The following is a 20,631-nucleotide window of genomic DNA, read 5'->3' as shown; positions in this document are numbered from 1 at the left end:
CACAAAGTGACATGAAGCCGGCGCCTGCGCCGAGAGTCCTCCCCGCGCCGAGAGCACGGCGCGACGTCCCGAACACCGACCGCGGGCGACACCTGCGCGAGAAAAGAAAAGGAGCCGGCTGCCAGCCGCACCCGGACTCGAATCTCCATCGAGCGTGACGCTGAGGGCCGCCCTCGAGCCGTGGAGTGGCGGGGCAACCCTCCTCCTCATCCTCCTCGTGGGGAGAGATACCCTACCCCGCCGCCTGTCACGCGTCCGACTCTCAACGGCCGGCTGGGTCGCCACGAAGGAGTCGGCGAGAATGATGCCCGCCACCGGATCGACAGCCTTGCGCGATCCCTGGCCCTGGAAGAAGAAGATGATGTCGGCCCGTCTTGCTTCGGCCCCTGCATCAGCGATGAGCCCTTCCCCAAAGGGTTCTCGCTCCCAAGAGACACGCCCAAGTACAATGGCTCCGTGAAGGCGGAAGATTGGTTGATCGACTACTCCATCGCGGTTAGCATCGCAAACAGCAACAGGCGTGTTGCCGTAAAATATGTGCCCCTCATGCTCCAAGGCACGACGCGCACCTGGCTTAACAGCCTCAAGCCTTACAGTGTCAACAGCTGGCTAGACTTCACTGAAGCCTTCATACGCAACTTCACCATCACCTACAAGCGGGCTCCTAAGCCCAGCTCTCCTTGTGCGTCCAAGGGCCCAACGAATCGACTCGCGACTACCTTACACATTGGGCCGAGCTCCGCAATTCCTGCGAGGGAGTGCACGAGGTCCAAGCTATAGAGTACTTCACCGCCGGGTGCCGAGAAGGCACCCTCCTCAAGCACCGACTCCTCTGCGACGAGCCGACTACGCTTGACGAGCTACTGGTCATAGTTGATAAATACGCCACGACCGATTCCTCGATGAAGACCGAGCTCCGAGTAGACGCCTCCGGGAAGGTGCTCGCTCCGAGTCCCAAGACGCCGGCTGGAGAATCCAGCCGACGCCCGCACCAGTACGACCTCAAGCGCAAGGCTCCCTTGCCGCCTTCCACCAGTCGGCAGGTGGCCACAGTCGAAGATGAACAAACCAAAGGACCGCCCGCACCCAAGAAGCAGAAGGGCGGCAGGCCGGCTTGGCAGCCGGCTTTCTCCTACGAGCAAGCACTTGATGCTCCCTGCAAGTTTCACAGCGGCGCAAAGCCTTCAAACCACACGACCAGAAAATGCCATTGGCTCACTCGGATCTCCAAGGGTGAGGGGATGGCGCCGCCTCCGCCTGCTGGTCAGCCGCCTCCAGCTCCTCCACAGCCGGCCGCTCGACCAGCGGTCGGGGCAGTTCAAGACGAGTACCCCGACGAGCATGCCACCTACATTGTCTTCACCAGCCTGCCAGAGGATCGGCGTAGCCGGTGCCGACAACACCAAGAAGTCAACGCAGTCGCCTCCAACAACCCAGAATTCATGCACTGGTCAGAAAGGCCTATTAGCTGGAGCCGAACAGATCACACAGAGGCGATGCCGTCTCCCGGCTCCTACGCATTGGTTCTGGATGCCACCCTCACTACGGAAAGGCGAGCCGCCCGTTTCTCCCATGTGTTGATAGATGGTGGGAGCAGCATCAATATCCTATACCGCGACACCATGGAGAAGCTGAGCATCAAGACAAAGCAGCTCATGCCCAGTCGGACTGTGTTCCATGGCATCGTACCCGGCTTGTCCTGCTCCCCAATCAGCAAGATCAAGATATATGTCCTCTTCGGGGACAAGGATCATTTCCGCCAAGAGGCGGTGTGGTTTGAAGTGGTGGATCTAGAGAGCCCTTACCACGCGTTGCTTGGCCGACATGCCCTAGCCAAGTTCATGGCTGTACCCCATTACGCCTACCTCAAGATGAAGATACCAAGTTCCAAGGGCATCATCACCGTAGCCGGAGACTACAAGAAATCCTCCGAGTGCGCGGCTGCCAGCAGCCGGCTGGCCGAGTCCCTTGTAATTGCTGAAGAGAAGAAGATACTAGACCGAGTCGTGGCCATGACCGGCAAGCAGCCGGCCCTGTCCCCCGACCCCAAGGAGTGTGGTGCCCAAGGTTCCTTTCAGCCGGCCAAAGAAACAAAGAGGGTACCTCTGGACCCAGATCACCCAGAAAGGTTTGCCACCATCGGGGCAAACCTGGACAGCAAATAGGAAGGCAAGCTCGCCGATTTCCTCCATGAGAACCGAGACATTTTCGCATGGTCCCCCAAGGACATGCCGGGTGTGCCGAAGGAATTCGCCGAGCACAAGCTACATGTCCGAGAAGGTGCGAAACCAGTCAAATAGCCTCTCCGCCGACTATCGGAGGAGAAGAGAAGGATTGTGGGAGAAGAGATAGCCCGGCTTCTGGCAGCCGGCTTCATTATGGAAGTTTTCTTCCCAGAGTGGCTTGCCAACCCGGTCCTCGTGCTGAAGAAAAATAACAAGTGGCGCATGTGTATAGACTACACTAGCCTCAACAAGGCTTGCCCCAAAGATCCCTTCGCCTTGCCAAGGATTGATCAAGTAATAGACTCCACAACCGGATGCGAGCTGTTGAGCTTCTTGTATGCTTACTCAGGCTACCACCAGATAAAACTGGATCCGGCTGACTGCCTGAAAACCTCCTTCATCACACCATTCGGAGCCTTCTGCTACCTGACTATGACATTCGGCTTGAGAAATGCCGGTGCCACTTTTCAGCGTTGCATGCAGAAATGCCTCCTCAAGCAGCTCGGCAGAAATGCTCACATCTATGTAGACGATATTGTGGTGAAGACGGAGAAGCGCGGCACCTTGCTGGAAGACCTCAGAGAAACATTTGAAAACTTGCGCCGATTCCAAATCAAGCTCAACCTCGAGAAATGCGTGTTCAGAGTACCAGCCGGCCAGCTCCTAGGCTTCCTGGTCTCCGAACGCAGCATCGAGTGCAACCCAATGAAGATCAAGGCCATAGAGAGAATGGAGATTCCCACCAAGCTGCGGGATGTCCAGAAGTTCACCGGATGCTTGGCTTCCCTGAACCGCTTCATCAGTCGGCTCGGAGAGAAGGCCCTCCCCCTCTACCGACTCATGAAGAAGTCCACTCATTTCGAGTGGAACGACCAGGCGGACCAAGCCTTCCACGAGCTAAAGAAGATGCTGACCACGCCGCCTGTCTTGGTGGCACCGGCTGAAAAGGAGCCCATGCTCCTTTACATTGCCGCTACTAGCCGGGTGGTCAGCACTGTCATCGTAGTCCAACGCCCAGAAGAAGGCCGGGCTCAGCCGGTTCAGAGGCCAGTGTATTATTTAAGCGAAGTTTTATCCACCTCGAAGCAGAACTACCCACACTACCAGAAGATGTGCTATGGTGTGTACTTCGCTGCCAAGAAGCTTAAGCCCTATTTTCAAGAGCACCCCATTATGGTCGTATGTACTGCCCCGCTTGCCGAGATCATAGGCAGTCGGGATGCATCCGACCGAGTGGCCAAATGGGCCATTGAGCTGCCCCCCTACGCGATCTTCTACCAGCCCCGCACCGCCATTAAGTCCCAGGCACTGGCCGACTTCCTCGTCGATTGGGCCGAAACCCAATACCTGCCACCGGCTCCCGACTCCACTCACTAGCGGATGCACTTCGATGGGTCCAAGATGCACAACGGCTTGGGAGCCGGCATCGTCCTCACCTCTCCCAAGGGCGACAAGCTCAAGTATACATTGCAAATTCATTTTGCCGCCTCCAACAATGTGGCCGAGTACGAGGCGCTCATACACGGGCTCCAGCTAGCCAAAGAGCTCGGCATCCGCCGGATCTTGTGCTATGGCGACTCAGATTTGGTGGTCCAACAGTCATCCGGTGACTGGGACACCAAAAACGCAAACATGACGAGCTATCGTTTCCTCGTCCAGCAAATCAGTGGATATTTTGAAGGATGTGAGTTCCTTCATGTACCACATGCCGACAACATGCAAGCAGATGCCCTGGCACGAGTAGGATCCACCCGGCAAGCCATACCAGCCGGCGTTTCTCTCCACCGACTCCTCAAGCCGTCTATCAAGCCGTCTCCAGAATCTGATTCCATCTTCGTGCCGCCTGACCCCAATGCAGTCGGATCCGACTTGGGAAACCAAGCAGGCGATGCGAGGACTCCAATAGGCGGCCCGGGGACTGCCGTAGTCGCACCCGGCCCGGAAAATTCAGAACTCGGCCCGGGGACTGCCTTAGTCGCACCCGGCCCAGAAAATTCGGAACTCGGCCCGGGGACTACTGCAGCCGGCCCGGGGACTACATCAACATGACAGACGATGGCTGACTCCGACTCCAACTCTTCACTACCCAGCCCACCCGCCCCTATCACAGTGGCAGTCCTGACAATAGAAGAAGTCACAGCTCCATCCTGGGCCCAGCCCATCCTCAACTTCTTAGTAAATAGAGAACTGCCAACCGACGAGATCTCGGCAAGACAAGTTCAACGCCGAGCCGGAGCCTACACAATCGTCAACAGAGAGCTTGTTAGGCGCAGCGTCACTGGAGTCTTCCTCCGCTCCTCCGCCCCTCGCTCCTCCTGCGCTTCCCGCGCATTCCGCTCCGTCGCCTCTAGGAGGTCGGCGCGGGGATCTACCCGGTGCGAGCTTGAAGACCCTCCTACGGCTCCGACTATGGAGGCGGCCGGGACTCGCCCAAGGGAAAGAGGGGCCCTGTTTGATGAATTGAGAAAAAGGGTTTGGAAAAACATCAACCGAAGAAGAATAAAAAAGAAAGGCATAAGAACAACGACACTTACGCTGAGACCGCCTGCGGCTACTTCACAACCTTGCGGAAGCGGGTTGCCTTCGCGGCTGCCTCGTCCGGCTTGGTCGCCGCCGCGGTACTCTTGGGCTTCTTCGGCCGACTGCCGAAGTGGGTCGACGCGGCCCGGCGCTTCTGCGCCCCGCCCTAGGCAGTCGGCCCGGTGGATGGGCCCGCGCCATAGTGATCGGGCGCCGGTCGGCGGCGCACGATGACTTCGGCCTCGTCGTCATCTGGCCAGTCCTCGAAGCCGGCCCCGAGCCCGGACCCGCCTGTGTCGCCGCCTTCCCCCGCGACGTCGTCTTCCATGGCGGCTGCCCCAGGTCTGGGTCGTCTACATCGTCCATCGTATGGTCGGGGAGGAACTGGCGTTCCACCCCTGCGGCCCCGGCTGCTGGCGGAAGCATGGGGTTCTGTCAAAGAAAGGCTGGCTGGTCAGGAGTCGGCCACCATGAACTCGGCAACGAGCAAAGAGAAAGAGGAAGAGAAACTTACCACCGGCGGAGGATTGGCGCGAGAGTACGACACCTTGCCATACTTCCACTCCTCGGTGAGCTTGTAGTTGGAAATGTAGTTCACCATGTAAGACACCTCGGCTTGAGGCATCTCCTTGGTACTTAGCCGGCACGGGTCGAAGCGGCCGCTCATCTGGCAGATCATATGAGGTCGGCCCTGGAGCGGGAGCACCCGGCGCTCCATGAAGGCGGCCACCAGGTCGGCCCTGGACAGACCCTCCGACTGGATCATCACCCGGAGCCGGGAAACGGAGGCGGACCCGCCCGAAGACAGGGACCTAGACCGGAAGGACCATCAAGGCTGCCTCCCAGCCGGCGGGCCGGCTATGTAAGCCGGCAGGTTGACGAAGTCGCTTTGTGGAGAAATATTCTTCACATAAAATTAGGACTTCTGCCAGAGCTTCACCGACTGGATCAGCGGGATGGGCGGAAACGGGTTGTTGTCGCTCGCCCTTCGCATGGCGATGAAGGCACCGCATGGGGCGGGCACGCCCGCGACGACGGTGCCAAGCTTGCACTGAAAGAACTCTCCCCACAGTTCAAGAGTGGGGAGGACGCCAAGAAAACCCTCGCACATGGTGACGAAGGTCGACAGTAGCATCACCGCGTTGGGAGTGAGGTGATGCGGCTAGAGATGATAAAATTCAAGGAACGAGTGGAGGAACCTGCTCGCCAGCAGGCCGAAGCCGCGCAGGCAGTGCGAGCGGAAGATTACCCGCTCGTCCTCTTCTGGCGCCGGCAAGATCTCCCTCTCCGGCACGAGGCGGACCCGCACGAGATCTGTGCCCGGCAACCGCCGCGTACGACGGAGGAAGTCGACGTGGTCGTCATGGACGTTGGAGCCGCCCCAGGAGCTCGACAATGCCATGGGGACGGCGCGGCGGCGATAAAGGTACGATGAAAGGAGGGCGCACGACCCAGCTGCGACGAAGCGACGGCGAGCCAAGAAGATTGGCAGGAAGGCCGAGCGGCGGCAGGTAGCTGTCGTGACGAGAGGAGGAAGAAGAAGGAGGGGGCGGAGCGAGGGAGAGCGCGCGAGCGTTTGGCGCTCCCCTCCTCTACCCCCACTTATAGCCTCATGCGGCGAAGCCGAGGAGGCAGGACGTGGGGGGTGTGGGATTAACTGCACCCACTCCCCCACGCCCCGCGATTATTGCGCCATTACGGTGTGGGGAAACCGCCGCTGGGGCGCGCGCGGTCCATCCAGGCCGCAGAAGATCCGCGCGTGGGCCAAGGTGTTGGGGGACGTAGTAATTTCAAAAAAAAATCCTACGCACACGCAAGATCATGGTGATGCATAGCAACGAGAGGGGAGAGTGTGATCTACGTACCCTTGTAGACCGACAGCGGAAGCGTTAGCACAACGCGGTTGATGTAGTCGTACGTCTTCACGGCCTGACCGATCAAGCACCGAAACTACGACACCTCCGAGTTTTAGCACACGTTCAGCTTGATGACGATCCTCGGACTCTGATCCAGCAAAGTGTCGGGGAAGAGTTCCATCAGCACGACGGCGTGGTGACGATCTTGATGTTCTACCATCGCAGGGTTTCGCCTAAGCACCTCTACAATATTATCGAGGAATATGGTGGATGGGGGCACCGCACACGGCTAAGAATAAGATCACGTGGATCAACTTGTGTCTATGGGGTGCCCCCTGCCTCCGTATATAAAGGATCAAGGGGGGGTGCGGCCGGCCAGGAGGAGGGCACGCCAGGAGGAGTCCTACTCCCACCGGGAGTAGGATTCCCCCCTTTCCTAGTTGGAATAGGATTCGTGAAGTGGGAAAAAGGAGAGAGACAAGGAAGGGGGGGGGCGCCGCCCCCCTCTCCTTGTCCTATTCGGACGAGGGGGGGAGGGGCGCGCAGCCCAGCCCTGGCCACCTCTCCTCTCTTCCATTAAGGCCCACTAAGGCCCATATACCTCCCGGGGGGTTCCGGTAACCTCCCGATACTCCGGTAAAATCCCGATTTCACCCGGAACACTTCCGATATCCAAATATAGGCTTCCAATATATCAATCTTTATGTCTCAACCATTTCGAGACTCCTCGTCATGTCCGTGATCACATCCGGGACTCCAAAAAAACTTCAGTACATCAAAATGCATAAACTCATAATATAACTGTCATCAAAACCTTAAGCGTGCGGACCCTACGGGTTCGAGAACAATGTAGACATGACCGAGACACGTCTCCGGTCAATAAGCAATAGCGGAACCTGGATGCTCATATTGGCTACCACATATTCTACGAAGATCTTTATCGGTCAGACCGCATAACAACATACGTTGTTCCCTTTGTCATCGGTATGTTACTTGCCCGAGATTCGATCGTCGGTATCTCAATACCTAGTTCAATCTCGTTACCGGCAAGTCTCTTTACTCGTTTCGTAATACATCATCTTGCAACTAAATCATTAGTTGTAATGCTTGCAAGGCTTATGTGATGTGCATTACCGAGAGGGCCCAGAGATACCTCTCCGACTTTCGGAGTGACAAATCCTAATCTCGAAATACGCCAACCCAACATGTACCTTTGGAGACACCTGTAGAGCACCTTTATAATCACCCATTTACGTTGTGACGTTTGGTAGCACACAAAGTGTTCCTCCGGCAAACGGGAGTTGCATAATCTCATAGTCATAGGAACATGTATAAGTTATGAAGAAAGCAATAGCAACATACTAAACGATCGGGTGCTAAGCTAATGGAATGGGTCATTTCAATCAGATCATTCACCTAATGATGTGATCCCGTTAATCAAATAACAACTCTTTGTCCATGGTTAGGAAACATAACCATCTTTGATTAACGAGCTAGTCAAGTAGAGGCATACTAGTGACACTCTGTTTGTCTATGTATTCACACATGTATTATGTATCCAGTTAATACAATTCTAGCATGAATAATAAACATTTATCATGATATAAGGAAATAAATAATAACTTTATTATTGCCTCTAGGGCATATTTCCTTCAGTCTCCCACTTGCACTAGAGTCAATTGTTGGGTTTCGTAGTAATTTCAAAAAAATCCTACGCACATGCAAGATCATGGTGATGCATAGCAACGAGAGGGGAGAGTGTGATCTACGTACCCTTGTAGACCGACAGCGGAAGCGTTAGCACAACGCGGTTGATGTAGTCGTACGTCTTCACGGCCCGACCGATCAAGCACCGAAACTACGGCACCTCCGAGTTTTAGCACACGTTCAACTTGATGACGATCCCCGGACTCCGATCCAGCAAAGTGTCGGGGAAGAGTTCCATCAGCACGACGGCGTGCTGACGATCTTGATGTTCTACTGTCGCAGGGTTTCGCCTAAGCACCTCTACAATATTATCGAGGAATATGGTGGATGGGGGCACCGCACACGGCTAAGAATAAGATCACGTGGATCAACTTGTGTCTATGGGGTGCCCCCTGCCTCCGTATATAAAGGATCAAGGGGGGGTGCGGCCGGCCAGGAGGAGGGCGCGCCAGGAGGAGTCCTACTCCCACCGGGAGTAGGATTCCCCCCCTTTCCTAGTTGCAATAGGATTCGTGAAGTGGGAAAAAGGAGAGAGACAAGGAAGGGGGGGGGGCGCCGCCCCCCTCTCCTTGTCCTATTCGGACGAGGGGGGGAGGGGCGCGCGGCCCAGCCCTGGCCACCTCTCCTCTCTTCCACTAAGGCCCATATACCTCCCAGGGGGTTCCGGTAACCTCCCGGTACTCCGGTAAAATCCCAATTTCACCCGGAACACTTCCGATATCCAAATATAGGCTTCCAATATATCAATCTTTATGTCTCGACCATTTCGAGACTCCTCGTCATGTCCGTAATCACATCCGGGACTCCGAACAAACTTCGGTACATCAAAATGCGTAAACTCATAATATAACTGTCATCAAAACCTTAAGCGTGCGGACCCTATGGGTTCGAGAACAATGTAGACATGACCGAGACACGTCTCCGGTCAATAAGCAATAGCGGAACCTGGATGCTCATATTGGCTCCCACATATTCTATGAGGATCTTTATCGGTCAGACCGCATAACAACATACGTTGTTCCCTTTGTCATCGGTATGTTACTTGCCCGAGATTTCGATCGTCGGTATCTCAATACCTAGTTCAATCTCGTTACCGGCAAGTCTCTTTACTCGTTTCGTAATACATCATCTCGCAACTAACTCATTAGTTGCAATGCTTGCAAGGCTTATGTGATGTGCATTACCGAGAGGGCCCAGAGATACCTCTCCGACATCAGAGTGACAAATCCTAATCTCGAAATACGCCAACCCAACATGTACCTTTGGAGACACCTGTAGAGCACCTTTATAATCACCCAGTTTACGTTGTGACGTTTGGTAGCACACAAAGTGTTCCTCCGGCAAACGGGAGTTGCATAATCTCATAGTCATAGGAACATGTATAAGTTATGAAGAAAGCAATAGCAACATACTAAACGATCGGGTGCTAAGCTAATGGAATGGGTCATGTCAATCAGATCATTCACCTAATGATGTGATCCCGTTAATCAAATAACAACTCTTTGTCCATGGTTAGGAAACATAACCATCTTTGATTAACGAGCTAGTCAAGTAGAGGCATACTAGTGACACTCTGTTTGTCTATGTATTCACACATGTATTATGTTTCCAGTTAATACAATTCTAGCATGAATAATAAATATTTATCATGATATAAGGAAATAAATAATAACTTTATTATTGCCTCTAGGGCATATTTCCTTCAGTCTCCCACTTGCACTAGAGTCAATAATCTAGATTACACAGTAATGATTCTAACACCCATGGAGCCTTGGTGTTGATCATGTTTTGCTCGTGGAAGAGGCTTAGTCAACGGGTCTGCAACATTCAGATCCGTATGTATCTCGCAAATCTCTATGTCTCCCACCTGGACTAGATCCCGGATGGAATTGAAGCGTCTCTTGATGTGCTTGGTTCTCTTGTGAAATCTGGATTCCTTTGCCAAGGCAATTGCACCAGTATTGTCACAAAAGATTTTCATTGGACCCGATGCACTAGGTATGATACCTAGATCGGATATGAACTCCTTCATCCAGACTCCTTCATTTGCTGCTTCCGATGCAGCAATGTACTCCGCCTCACATGTAGATCCCGCCACAACGCTTTGTTTAGAACTGCACCAACTGACAGCTCCACCGTTTAATGTAAACATGTATCCGGTTTGCGATTTAGAATCGTCCGGATCAGTGTCAAAGCTTGCATCAACGTAACCTTTTACGATGAGCTCTTTGTCACCTCCATATATGAGAAACATATCCTTAGTCCTTTTCAGGTATTTCAGGATGTTCTTGACCGCTGTCTAGTGATCCACTCCTGGATCACTTTGGTACCTCCCTGCTAGACTTATAGCAAGGCACACATCAGGTCTGGTACACAGCATTGCATACATGATAGAGCCTATGGCTGAAGCATAGGGAACATCTTTCATTTTCTCTCTATCTTCTGCAGTGGTCGGGCATTGAGTCTTACTCAACTTCACACCTTGTAACACAGGCAAGAACCCTTTCTTTGCTTTTCTTCAAAACTTTGTCAAGGTATGTGCTTTGTGAAAGTCCAATTAAGCGTCTTGATCTATCTCTATAGATCTTAATGCCTAATATGTAAGCAGCTTCACCGAGGTCTTTCATTGAAAAACTCTTATTCAAGTATCCCTTTATGCTATCCAGAAATTCTATATCATTTCCAATTAGTAATATGTCATCCACACATAATATCAGAAATGCTACAGAGCTCCCACTCACTTTCTTGTAAATACAGGCTTCTCCAAAAGTCTGTATAAAACCAAATGCTTTGATCACACTATCAAAGCGTTTATTCCAACTCCGAGAGGCTTGCACCAGTCCATAAATGGATCGCTGGAGCTTGCACACTTTGTTAGCTCCCTTTGGATCGACAAAACCTTCTGGTTGCATCATATACAACTCTTCTTCCAGAAATCCATTCAGGAATGCAGTTTTGACATCCATCTGCCAAATTTCATAATCATAAAATGCGGCAATTGCTAACATGATTCGGACAGACTTAAGCATCGCTACGGGTGAGAAGGTCTCATCGTAGTCAATCCCTTGAACTTGCCGAAAACCTTTTGCGACAAGTTGAGCTTTGTAGACAGTAACATTACCGCCAGCGTCAGTCTTCTTCTTGAAGATCCATTTATTCTCAATTGCTTGCCGATCATTGGGAAAGTCAACCAAAGTCCATACTTTGTTCTCATACATGGATCCCATCTCAGATTTCATGGCTTCAAGCCATTTTGCGGAATCTGGGCTCACCATCGCTTCTCCATAGTTCGTAGGTTCATCATGATCTAGTAGCATGACTTCCAGAATTGGATTACCATACCACTCTGGTGCGGATCTTACTATGGTTGATCTATGAGGTTCAGTAGTATCTTGTTCTAAAGCTTTATGATCATCATCATTAGCTTCCTCACTAATTGGTGTAGGCGTCACAGAAACTGGTTTCTGTGATGTACTACTTTCCAATAATGGAGCAGGTACAGTTACCTCATCAAGTTCTACTTTCCTCCCACTCACTTCTTTCGAGAGAAACTCCTTCTCTAGAAAGTTTCCGAATTTAGCAACAAAAGTTTTGCCTTCGGATCTGTGATAGAAGGTGTATCCAATAATTTCCTTTGGATATCCTATGAAGACACATTTCTCCGATTTGGGTTTGAGCTTATCATGTTGAAGCTTTTTCACATAAGCATCGCAACCCCAAACTTTCAGAAACGGCAACTTTGGTTTCTTGCCAAACCATAGTTCATAAGGCGTCGTCTCAACGGATTTTGATGGTGCCCTATTTAACGTGAATGCGGCCGTCTCTAGAGCATAACCCCAAAACGATAGCGGTAATCAGTAAGAGACATCATAGATCACACCATATCTAGTAAAGTACGATTACGACGTTCGGACACACCATTACGGTGTGGTGTTCCGGGTGGCGTGAGTTGCGAAACTATTCCGCATTGTTTCAAATGTACACCAAACTCGTAACTCAAATATTCTCCTCCACGATCAGATCACAGAAATTTTATTTTCTAGTTACGATGATTTTCAACTTCACTCTGAAATTTTTTGAACTTTTCAAATGTTTCAGACTTATATTTCATTAAGTAGATATACCCATATCTGCTTAAGTCATCTGTGAAGGTGAGAAAATAACGATATCTGCCACGAGCCTCAACATTCATCGGACCACATACATCTGTATGTATGATTTCCAACAAATCTGTTGCTCTCTCCATAGTACCGGAGAACGGTGTTTTTGTCATTTTACCCATAAGGCACGGTTCGCAAGTACCAAGTGATTCATAATCAAGTGGTTCCAAAAGCCCATCAGTATGGAGTTTCTTCATGCGCTTTACACCAATATGACCCAAACGGCAGTGCCTAAAATAAGTTGCACTATCATTATCAACTCTGCATCTTTTGGTTTCAACATTATGAATATGTGTGTCACTACTATCGAGATTTAATAAGAATAGACCACTCTTTAAGGATGCATGACCATAAAAGATATTACTCATATAAATAGAACAACCATTATTCTCTGATTTAAATGAATAACCGTCTCGCATCAAACAAGATCCAGATATAATGGTCATGCTTAACGCTGGCACCAAATAACAATTATTTAGGTCTAATACTAATCCCGAAGGTAGATGTAGAGGTAGCGTGCCGACCGTGATCACATCGACTTTGGAACCATTTCCCACGCGCATCGTCACCTCGTCCTTAGCCAATCTTCGCTTAATTCGTAGTCCCTGTTTCGAGTTGCAAATGTTAGCAACAGAATCAGTATCAAATACCCAGGTGCTACTGCGAGCATTAGTAAGGTACACATCAATAACATGTATATCACATATACCTTTGTTCACCTTGCCATCCTTCTTATCCGCCAAATACTTGGGGCAGTTCCGCTTCCAGTGACCAGTCTGCTTGCAGTAGAAGCACTCAGTTTCAGGCTTAGGTCCAGGTTTGGGTTTCTTCTCTTGAGTAGCAACTTGCTTGCTGTTCTTTTTGAAGTTCCCCTTCTTCTTCCCTTTGCCCTTTTTCATGAAACTAGTGGTCTTATTGACCATCAACACTTGATGCTCCTTCTTGACTTCTACCTCCACAGCTTTCAGCATTGCGAAGAGCTTGGGAATAGTCTTATTCATCCCTTGCATATTATAGTTCATCACGAAGCTCTTGTAGCTTGGTGGCAGTGATTGGAGAATTCTGTCAATGACGCAATCATCTGGAAGATTAACTCCCAATTGAATCAAGTGATTATTATACCCAGACATTTTGAGTATATGCTCACTGACAAAACTGTTCTCCTCCATCTTGCAGCTATAACACTTATTGGAGACTTCATATCTCTCAATCCGGGCATTTGCTTGAAATATTAACTTCAACTCCTGGAACATCTCATATGCTCCATGACGTTCAAAACATCGTTGAAGTCCCGATTCTAAGCCGTAAAGCATGGCACACTGAACTATCGAGTAGTCATCAGCTTTGCTCTGCCAGACGTTCATAACATCTGGTGTTGCTCCAACAGCAGGCCTGGCACCCAGCGGTGCTTCCAGGACGTAATTCTTCTGTGCAGCAATGAGGATAATCCTCAAGTTACGGACCCAGTCCGTGTAATTGCTACCATCATCTTTCAACTTTGCTTTCTCAAGGAACGCATTAAAATTCAACGGAACAACAGCACGAGCCATTTATCTACAATCAAACATAAACAAGCAAGATACTATCATGTACTAAGTTCATGATAAATTTAGGTTCAATTAATCATATTACTAAAGAACTCCCACTTAGATAGACATCCCTCTAATCCTCTAAGTGATTACGTGATCCAAATCAACTAAACCATGTCCGATCATCACGTGAGATGGAGTAGTTTCATTGGTGAACATCGCTATGTTGATCATATCTACTATATGATTCACGCTCGACCTTTCGGTCTCCGTGTTCCGAGGCCATATCTGTATATGCTTGGTTCGTCAAGTATAACCTGAGTATTCTGCGTGTGCAACTGTTTTGCACCCGTTGTATTTGAACGTAGAGCCTATCACACCCGATCATCACGTGGTGTCTCAGCATGAAGAACTTTCGCAACGGTGCATACTCAGGGAGAACACTTCTTGATAATTAGTGAGAGATCATCTTAAAATGCTACCGTCAATCAAAGCAAGATAAGATGCATAAAAGATAAACATCACATGCAATCAATATAAGTGATATGATATGGCCATCATCATCTTGTGCTTGTGATCTCCATCTTCGAAGCACTGTCGTGATCACCATCGTCACCGGCGTGACACCTTGATCACCATCGTAGCATCGTTGTCGTCTCGCCAATCTTATGCTTCCACGACTATCGCTACCGCTTAGTGATAAAGTAAAGCATTACAGCGCAATTGCATTGCATACAATAAAGCGACAACCATATGGCTCTTGCCAGTTGCCGATAACTTGGTTACAAAACATGATCATCTCATACAATAAAATTTAGCATCATGTCTTGACCATATCACATCACAACATGCCCTGCAAAAACAAGTTAGACGTCCTCTACTTTGTTGTTGCAAGTTTTACGTGGCTGCTACGGGCTTAAGCAAGAACCAATCTTACCTACGCATCAAAACCACAACGATAGTTTGTCAAGTTGGTGCTGTTTTAACCTTCGCAAGGACCGGGCGTAGCCACACTCGGTTCAACTAAAGTTGGAGAAACTGTTACCCGCTAGCCACCTTTGTGCAAAGCACGTCGGGAGAACCGGTCTCGCGTAAGCGTACGCATAATGTCGGTCCGGGCCGCTTCGTCCAACAATACCGCCGAACCAAAGTATGACATGCTGGTAAGCAGTATGACTTATATCGCCCACAACTCACTTGTGTTCTACTCGTGCATATAACATCAACACATAAAACCTAGGCTCGGATGCCACTGTTGGGGAACGTAGTAATTTCAAAATTTTCCTACGCACACGCAAGATCATGGTGATGCATATCAATGAGAGGGGAGAGTGTGATCTGCGTACCCTTGTAGACCGACAGCGGAAGCGTTAGCACAACGCGGTTGATGTAGTCGTACGTCTTCACGGCCCGACCGATCAAGCATCGAAACTACGACACCTCCGAGTTTTAGCACACGTTCAGCTTGATGACGATCCCCGGACTCCGATCCAGCAAAGTGTCGGGGAAGAGTTCCGTCAGCACGACGGCGTGGTGACGATCTTGATGTACTACCGTCGCAGGGCTTCGCCTAAGCACCGCTACAATATTATCGAGGATTATGGTGGAAGGAGGCACCGCACACGGCTAAGAATATGATCACGTGGATCAACTTGTGTCTAGGGGTGCCCCTGCCCCCGTATATAAAGGAGCAAGGGGAGGAGGCCGGCCGGCCCCTGTTAGCGCGCCAGGAGGAGTCCTCCTCCTAGTAGGAGTAGGACTCCTACTAGGAGGGGGAAGGAAGTGGGGAGGGAGAAGGAAAGGGGGGCGCCGCCCCCCTCTCCTAGTCCAATTCGGACCAGGGGGGAGGAGACGCGCGGCCCACCCTGGCTGCCCCTCTCTCTCTCCACTAAGGCCCAAATGGCCCATTACTTCTCCCGGTAGGGTTCCGGTAACCCTCCGGCTCTCCGGTTTTCTCCGAAATCACCTGGAACACTTCCGGTGTCCGAATATAGCCGTCTAATATATCAATCTTTATGTCTCGACCATTTTGAGACTCCTCGTTATGTCCGTGATCACATCCGGGACTCCGAACTAACTTCGGTACATCAAAACTCATAAACTCATAATATAACTGTCATCGATACCTTAAGCGTGCGGACCCTACGGGTTCGAGAACAATGTAGACATGACCGAGACACGTCCCCGGTCAATAACCAATAGCGGAACCTGGATGCTCATATTGGCTCCTACATGTTCTACGAAGATCTTTATCGGTCAGACCGCATAACAACATACGTTGTTCCCTTTGTCATCGGTATTTTACTTGCCAGAGATTCGATCGTCGGTATCTCAATACCTAGTTCAATCTCGTTACCGGCAAGTCTCTTTACTCGTTTCGTAATACATCATCTCGCAACTAACTCATTAGTTGCAATGCTTGCAAGGCTTATGTGATGTGCATTGCCGAGAGGGCCCAGAGATACCTCTCCGACAATCGGAGTGACAAATCCTAATCTCGAAATACGCCAACCCAACATGTACCTTTGGAGACACCTGTAGAGCTCCTTTATAATCACCCAGTTACATTGTGACGTTTGGTAGCACACAAAGTGTTCCTCCGGCAAACGGGAGTTGCATAATCTCATAGTCATAGGAACATGTATAAGTCATGAAGAAAGCAATAGCAACATACTAAACGATCAGGTGCTAAGCTAATGGAATGGATCATGTCAATCACATCATTATCCTAATAATGTGATCCCGTTAATCAAATGACAACACATGTCTATGGTTAGGAAACATAACCATCTTTGATTAATGAGCTAGTCAAGTAGAGGCATACTAGTGACGTTTGGTTTGTCTATGTATTCACACAAGTATTATGTTTCCGGATAATACAATTCTAGCATGAATAATAAACATTTATCATGATATAAGGAAATAAAATAATAACATTATTATTGCCTCTAGGGCATATTTCCTTCAGATTCTTTCACCAGTATTTTTTATTTATTCCAAAAATACTCTCCATAAATTTTCAGGTCATTCCGAGAACTTTTATTTCTGCACAAAAATAACACCAAAGCAATTCTACTGAAAATAGCGTCAGTCCGGGTTAGTTCCATTCAAATCATGCAAATTAGAGTCCAAAACAAGGGCAAAAGAGTTTGGAAAAACAGATATGATGGAGACGTATCAACTCCCCTAAGCTTAACCCATTGCTTGTCCTCAAGCAATTCGGTTGACAAATTGAAAGTGATAAAGAAAATTTTTACAAACTCTGTTTGATCTTGTTGTTGCGAATATGTAAAGCGAGCATTCAGTTTTCAACAAAGATTATGAACTAATCATATTCACAATAACATTTAGGTTTCACATTTACTCATATCAATGGCATAATCAACTAGTGAGTAGTAATGATAAATCTCAGATGACAACACTTTTTCAAAACAATCATGATATGATATAACAAAATGGTACCTCGCTAGCGCTTTCTGAGACCGCAAAACACAAATGTAGAGCACCCCTGAAGATCAAGGACTGAGTAGACATTGTAATTCATGGTAAAAGAGATCCAATCGTAGTCATACTCAATATCAATCAATAAGAACACACTCAAATGAAAGTGGTGCTCTCTAACTGGTGCTTTTTATAAGAGGATGATGACTCAACAATAAAAGTATATAGATAGCCATTCGCAGAGGGAAGTAGGGATTTGCAGAGGTGCTAGAGCTCGAGCTTTTGAAACAGAGATGAATAATATTTTGAGCGGTATGCTTTCATTGTCAACATAACAACCAAGAGATCTCGGTATCTTCCACGCTAGATACATTATAGGCGGTTCCCACATAGAATGGTTAAGTTTTTACTCCCCCTCCACTAGCAAGCACACTCCACGGCTGGTCCGAAACAACGGGTACAGTCCATACCAATAACAGTCCTGGGGGAGTTTTGTTTGAAATTATATTTTGATTTGATTTCGAGCATGGAACTGGGCATCCCGATTACTAGCCACTTTCTCGTGAATAACAAGTGACTCAACACTCATCGTGAGAATAACCCACCTAGCATGGAAGATACTGACAGCCCCTAGTCGCTACATGAGCGATTCAAGCATACAAAACAGATTATTATTTGAAGGTTTAGAGTTTGGCACATGCAAATTTACTTGGAACGGCAGGTAAATTCCGCATATAGGTAGGTATGGTGGACTCATATGGAACAACTTTGGGTTTATGGAAGTGGATGCACAAGTAGTATTCCCGCTTAGTACAAGTGAAGGCTAGCAAAAGATTGAGGAGCGACCAACTAGAGAGCGACAACAGTCATAAACATGCATTGAGATTAACCAACATTGAGTGCAAGCATAAGTAGGATATAAATCACCATGAACATAAATATCATGGAGGCTATGTTGATTTTGTTTCAACCACATGCGTGAACATGTGACAAGTCAAGCCACTTAAATCATTCAAAGGAGGATACCATCCTATCATACCACATCACAACCATTTCAAAAGCATGTTGGCACACAAGGTAAACCATTATAAACTCCTATAATCTCTAATTGTCATTGCAAACATGTTTCATTCATAATGGGCTAAATCAAGAACGATGAACTAATCATATTTACAAAAACAAAATAGGTCGAGTTCATACCAGTTTTTACTCACCTCAATCATTTCATCAAATATCGTCATTATTGCCTTTCACTTGCACGACCGAACGATGTGGATAATAATAATAGTGCATGTGCATTGGACTAAGTTGGAATCTGCAAACATTTATTCAAAGGAGGAGACAAGGTAATATATGCTCTCTGTTAGATCAACAATAATGCATATGAGAGGCACTCAAAATTTTCATCGTGGTCTTCTCCTCTTGACCCAAAGAAAAGAAAGGAATTTTGAAAAAACACACTGAAATATTTTGGAGTTTTTTTAAGAAGGTAAAAAAACAAGAACGAGCAAAACTATTTACACGGGAAAGCTCCCAACAAACAAAAGAAGAACGAGAAATCTTTTTGGGTTTTCTTTTAATACTACTACTAAACAAGGATGGAAAACTAAAAAGAAGCGAGAACTAATTTTTTTGGATTCTCTGAAAAAATTTCAAACACACAAGAAGAAAGCGGGAAAAATAAAATAAACTAGCATGGATAATACAATGAAAAAGTATGAACACCGACAACTAAAATGAGTGTGTGAATATGAATGTAATGTCGGTGAGAAATACGTACTCCCCCAAGCTTAAGCTTTTGGCCTAAGTTGGTCTATGCCCACGGATCAAAGTAGCCCTCTCCTGGGTACTGAAGAGGATCCTCATGGTTCCACTGGTTAGAGAGCTCCTGTGGCTCCCACTGATAAATAGACTCCTCATACGGATCAGGTGATGGTTCTGGCTCAGGAACTAGGGATCATGTCCGCTCCCAGTATGCATAAATGTCCTCGGGCAAAATGAGTTACCTTCCTGAATGAATATCGAACAAAGAAGGTGCATGCAAAGTAATAATCCGACAAGTCTTCTGGCTGAATACGAGGTTATAGATGAGCCTCTTGTCCTTAACATCACTAATAAAATCATGTGCTACCATACTATTATAGTCTAAGTATATAGTGGGTAGCAGCATCTCCTCTTCCTCATCGTGCCTAATGAGTATCTCAAAGCGTCTAGCAAGGCGGGAGGCATAGATACCTCCAAAGATAGGACCCCTTGAACGGTTTAAACTCAACCTTCTAGCAACAATGACGCCCAAACTAAAAGTTCTATCATGAAGTAAATCATGCCACAAAATAGTGAGGTTAGGGACACTAAGGCCTCCACTCTTTCCATGACCAATTAAACATCTTCTCGCAAATAATGAGTAATAGCGCAAAACAGGAAAATGTAAACTAGCCACTCTCACCTCCGACGCTCCTCTCTCTTCCCCTACGGTAACTTCATAAATAAAATCTTCCACATCTCTAGGACGTGGTTCACTAACGCTGCTGCTACCTCTTGAGCATGCGTTTGTTTTCCCTTGAAGAAGAAAGGGTGATGCAGCAAAGTAGCGTAAGTATTTCTCTCAGTTTTGAGAACCAAGGTATCAATCTAGTAGGAGACAATGCATAAGTCACCTAGTACCTGCACAAACAACCAAGAACCTTGCAACCAACACAATAAAGGGGTTGCCAGTCCCTTCACGGTCACTCGCAAAAGTGAGATCTAATAAAGATAGTAAAGTAAATATTTTTAGTATTTTTGTTGTATAGATTGGAAAGTAAAGATTACAAAATAGTAAACGAGATGCAATGAAAATAAAAGAGATGCAATATAATAAGAAAGAGGCCCGGGGGCCATAGGTTTCACTATAGCAAAGCTCGCGGTACATCAAGATCGTGCCAAATCAAGAACACGAGAGAGAGAGAGAGAGAGATCAAACACATAGCTACTGGTACATACCCTCAGTCCCGAGGGTGAACTACTCCCTCCTCGTCATGGAGAGCGCCGGGATGATGAAGACGGCCACTGGTGATGATTCCCCCTCCGGCAGGGTGCCAGAACAGGGTCCCGGTTGGTTTTTGGTGGCTACAGAGGCTTGCGGTGGCAGAAATCCCGATCTAGGTTTCTTTTCGGGGGTTTCTATATTTATAGGAATTTTTGGCGTCGGTCT

The sequence above is a fragment of the Triticum urartu genome, chromosome 5 (genome assembly GCF_003073215.2).
Source record: "Triticum urartu cultivar G1812 chromosome 5, Tu2.1, whole genome shotgun sequence".
In the NCBI taxonomy this organism is placed as follows: domain Eukaryota; kingdom Viridiplantae; phylum Streptophyta; class Magnoliopsida; order Poales; family Poaceae; genus Triticum; species Triticum urartu.
This window is presented reverse-complemented; position numbering follows the sequence as displayed.